Consider the following 5,156-nt stretch of genomic DNA (forward strand, 5'->3'; position numbering starts at 1 on the left):
TGGGCTAGTGGAAGGTGTCCCTGCCCATGGCAGGGGGTGGGACTGGGTGAGCTTTAAGGTCCCTTCCAGCCCAACCATTCCATGATTCTATGATATAAAAAACACCTTTCTATTTAAGAACTTCCTTCAGCTTCACACACAATTATCAAAGAAACACCAACCTAATTAAAAAGATGGGCTTTATTACACATTTGAGGAAAAGATTTAATCTATTAGGAACTGCACTGGACAAAATTGTTCTTTTGTGCTTCAGATTGATTAGATATATTTAAAGTTTATTATATAACCACCTACATATTAATAAAATCAGTATTAGCTTAAAAAAAGTTAAGTCTTCTAAAATATCTTACAGCTGTGCTCCTAAAATCCAGCACACACCACCAGCAGAGACTACCCAAATTACTGCCCAACTTTCAGTCTAACTCCTGCACTGAGCTGCAAAACAGCTTTTATCACAACAGCGTGGCTTTTTCCATGAATGTTAGAATCTTCCTTTTTAAGGGGAATTTTGGGAAAGCTGCGTGGAAAAAAATATGCCCGTTTCAGTTTTAACCAGGATTCTCAGACACAAAGGGCGATGCTGCCAAGACAAATGGTGCAGGAGGTTCCAGGACTGGTTCTAAAGCAAACACTCTGCAGGGTCTGGGTCCCGGTGAAACGCTCCAGCGGCGCCGCTGCCACCGCACAAAGGAGTTGGAAAAGCGCTGACAGAAACAGCAAGAGAGGCTGAACTGGTACAATGAGCTCCCTGATCTGATGGGCACTGAACACGCTGAAAGAAATAATGCCTTTGCCACCATGTCAACAAGCTGATCCCACTCCATGAGCTCATGGTCACCGGGCTGAGCCCCAGGGAAAGGGATGGACCACACGCTGCTCAGGGGCGGCCCCAGGGACTCTGAACCACAGGAATCTCCACTCCCGACCATCCCAGAGCCTCCCAGCCCCTTCCCAGGTCAGCAGACTGCTCCAGGTCAGCCACGGGAAGAGAAGAAGGATCAATGTCTGTGGACACCTGGTAAGGAGATCCTGACTTTAGAAGTGAGAACAGGAACATTCTTCCCATCACCAACTCCACCAAGCACTCTGGAATTCTCCCCACGGGAATTCCTCCCCATCCTGCTCTGAGGACAGAGCCAGACCAGCCCCAGCTGGCTGAAGAAAGCCCTTCCCAAGCTGACCCATCCCCTTTTTCAGGGTTAGTTGCAGAATGGAATGAGAATTCTCGTTTCGTTTCACTGCAGTTGGCAAATAATCAGCTCTTCCCCGACAGTTAAACCCATTTCCCAGAATTAAAATGGAAAGGGTGGAATGCAGCTCAGATAACAACTGACCAGGAAAACGTTGTCAGGAAAGCTCCCTCAAATTCAGGCTCCTCCTTATCAATAGGATCATACAGAAATAGCAGACAGCTTATACACAGTGCAGGGAAATTTGTTGTTATTGGTAGAAATAATGTTGGTTTTGGCCAGCACTGAAGCCAAAAAAGGTGATATTATCAATTTACTGGGTTGCCACTGCACCTGCAATTTCATGTGTATTAAATTACACCAAAAAAGAGGTTGTTCTTGTTAATTCTGCACCCCCACATTCTGCTTGAAAGGATAAATGATGAGCAAAGGTTGTAACCTCAGACTCTGCTCAGCCTCTATGGGAACATCTTAATTACCTTTTGTTTCAGATGTGCCTTCTGGCCTAAATTATGTGCATAATTAAGACTAGCAATAACCATCTGTTTGCCAGTGATTCTAAACCAAAAAGATTATAGAAATAAAGGATCGTTTAGATTCACGTATATTTAGATGTAGTTGGACTTATAGTAAGAAAAAAGAAAAACTGGAGGGGAAAAAAGGAAAAAGGAAGTCCCCAGGAGTTTAACTTTGTTCCGCATCCAGACTCTGAATTCCTTTTATTTTAATATCAGAATCAAACTGAGTTGCCCCTGAGCTATTTACACTCTGTGGCACAGTTGCCCTCTAAGTTTGAGATTGGAATCCAAAGGTTTTGGCAAGGGAGCATTAGAAAATCTGAGAATTAAACATTCAGGAATGTGACCTACCTTGGGCAAAAGATGCTTCTGTTGCAAAGTGAAAACTCTTCCTCCCCTTTGGCAGGTGGAAGGAAATTTCTGAGATAAGGATAAACACTCTGCTTCCCTCATTTCAACCCCTGGGTTTCTCCTCTTTCCTGGCGCCACAGGCAGAAGTAACTGGATAATATTTACTGGGGAAGCAGCTGACAACTTATTGCACATTGTGCAGGAATAGGAGCAGGACAAAGAATTCTGCTGGAAGGCTGTGCACAACTGAGAGTCAGAGTCTTTTTTTTTAATAATGAAAGGTTGCAACCTCCAACTCAGTAAAATATTGATTTTTGTCTAAGGTCTTGGAAAACACTTCATTTAATTAAGAGAGTAATCAATGATAACCAGAGAATCCACCTTCAAAAGGCAGCTGATCTTACCAAAAAAATGCAACTCTTACCGAAGAACGAGAGAATAAACCAGTCCTCTCTTGTCCCGGAAAGTTCCAACTGTTCTCTCCTGATACTTCACATTGGCAGCTGCAAATGAAAAGACAATACTTTAAAATATGAACCTTTATTTGAAAAAACCACTTCTGAAACAGCAGCTGAGACAGGAGACTCCTCCGTTGGGTTTGGCTTAATTAAAGAAAAGGAAAAAGTTTAACTGCTGTGTAAGTTGTAACTACAACTTAACATGCCCAAAGAGGGAATTCCAGGACCGGATTCCGACGGATACACGTGTGCTGGATGGGGCCTCTGTTCTGGTAAGGAGCAGTTCCAAAATCGTGGCCACAAAGCCATTCAGATTTTTTGGTTTTTTTGTAACTAGTGGACAAAAATTAAAATTATTCAGAAACACGAGCTACAGGAAAAGCACTTTTACAGAAGGTCCAAGTGGGTTTCTATTGATCTTCAAAAGTGGTTTTTAATTTCACACTGAAATAAGCATTTTTCCCCCCAAGAAAGCAGATGAAGACCCCAAAGAGGGGTTGTTGCTTTGGGCCAACGGTGCGAAATCCAAGGGGAACAGCAATGCTCCTGAGACCCCTCTTCCCAAGCCCTATCTTTTGGACTTCCCAAGTGCTGCACAACCAGTCATTGCCTCAAAAGTAAATATAAATATGCCACAAATACGTGTTTGTCGAAACAAATACATGGAGAAAGGATCTGAAGGGCTTCATTCCTGCAGTCCTCCAGCAGGTATTCCCAGATGTCTCCTCCGGCTCTGGAACGACTGCTGGGACACAAAGTTTCACATAGAACACCCAAACCCTGCAATTCAAGTCCCAGACTGAACCCAACCGTTCCTAAAGCACACAAGCAGCCAAACTGATGGGACACCACTCCCTTGTATCCAGGAGATCTGCTCTTCCCAGTGCCTTGGACTCTCTCCCAACAGCACTCTGCCTCTGGATGTGGCTGGAAAGTCCAGCTTCTACACTATATAATCCTGCTGCTGGAAATAGTTTGCCTGTGCTTTGATGTGCCACGACTACTGATAATTTTCACCTTCTGGTCCATTAAATAAAATAAATTTCTATTTTGCATTCGCTGCATCCTTTAGTTTACGGCCTGTGACGGGGAAAATAAGAAATAAAAAGAGGAGACAATTTTAGGACTGACGCAGTAGACAGAAGTAGTTTAAGAGGTTGTGTGTTAAAAATTGTGCATTTAAAGTAGTTGTGCCTCTGGCCCAGCATTGCTGGGTGAGGGAGGGGACTGTCCTGCTCTGCTCTTCCCTGGTGCAGCCTCACCTCAAGTCCTGGGGGCAGTTTGGGGCACCACAATATAAGAAAGATCTAAAGCTTAGATCTCAGGTGCACCAAAAGAAATTCTACCATTGCACACGGTGTTCCCACTCTGGGGAATCTCACGGGTTTGCATTCAGTCAGTATTTACACAAACAGTGACCTGAGGATGCTGTGCTTTAACAGAAAGGGCCTGTGTCGATGCCAACTGTCCAAACCCTCAGCTAAACTTCAATTTACCATTTTATAAAACAGTTTCTAAAAGCAACATTTGGTTACCTGCAACAGAGCTCAACTTTGTTTGTATTTTTTTTTAAAAATCCCTCTCGACCAACAAGCCAAACACCAATTCCAGTAACTTTTCTGGGTCAATAATCAACCCCAGCCCCCAAAGGGGAATGGACACGGTTTTACTTTGAGGTACCAACTTGATCGTGCGACAAGTTCAACTTCACAGCTGCCTGCTGGTACAAAGTCACCTTTGAGGGGAATATGGAGCAAGTTTATTAAACACTAAAAAAAAGAGCTCTGGAGGCAAACTACACAACTCCAGAACGACTCTTCAGAGACAGTTTTCTGGCCACGTATTTGCTTTTCAAAAGGCAAGACACACATTTCGAGTCGCAGGAGCTGGACTGATTTTCTGTGGTTTAGGTCCAAGAGAAGAGAAAAAAAAAAAAAAAAAACAAACCTTCACAAAATCTGCAACAGGTTTTTTATTGATTTTAATGAGGTTTGGAAGAAGCCACCAAATCTCCAGAGTTTTGTCGAGGAGTTTAAAAACAGGGGGAGAAGGTTCCAATGTAAGCGTTAATAATTCCACCCGATTCCTGCCAGCAAACACCCCCCCAGCGCTCATCAGCATTCCTGCTGCAGGGCTGCTGGGCTCAGATAAGCACCTCCAGTGTTATCACTTCCTAAGGCAACAACTTGTGCCAAAAGAAGGGGAAAAAGCTGCCTGTAAAAAGAAATGTCGCTGTGAGTTGTACTGTCCTCTCCCAAACGCTAATTCCTGACGGGAGGCGCATCCCGGCTCCGGGGTGACTTTAATTAACACAGCCAAGCACATCCCAGGGTGCTGCCCCTCGGAAGCACCTCGGCTGTTTGAGCCACAAGGAATGGATTCAGCACCATTGGGAAAGCCAAGGATAGGAGATGGAAAAGGGAACAGGACCCTTTCAGTAAATCCTATAAAGTCAAGCGTGTCTGGTAAGGAACTGGCTCTGCACCACCTTTACTGGACTGTCCCGTTCTCACAGTTGGTTTGGTTTATCCCAGAATGGTTTGGGTGGGAAGGGACCTTAAAGCTCATCCATTCCACCCCCTGCCATGGGCAGGGACACCTTCCACCAGCCCAGGTTGCTCCAAGCCCCGTCCAACCTG

The 5,156-nt window shown here is 44.5% G+C and overlaps 1 long non-coding RNA gene across 1 annotated transcript in view; it reads right to left on the reverse strand.

Annotated features, from left to right (window-relative positions):
- Positions 1 to 2,477: 2,477 nt before the first annotated feature.
- Positions 2,478 to 5,156, reverse strand: part of LOC108508613 — a 32,367-nt gene continuing 29,688 nt past the window's right edge. Inside the window, exon 3 of the long non-coding RNA XR_001878436.1 lies at positions 2,478 to 2,562. This is a non-coding gene — a long non-coding RNA (uncharacterized LOC108508613). The remainder of the gene's footprint in view (positions 2,563 to 5,156) is intronic.

Source organism: Lepidothrix coronata, unplaced genomic scaffold (assembly GCF_001604755.1).
Source record: "Lepidothrix coronata isolate B3197 unplaced genomic scaffold, Lepidothrix_coronata-1.0 Scaffold305, whole genome shotgun sequence".
In the NCBI taxonomy this organism is placed as follows: domain Eukaryota; kingdom Metazoa; phylum Chordata; class Aves; order Passeriformes; family Pipridae; genus Lepidothrix; species Lepidothrix coronata.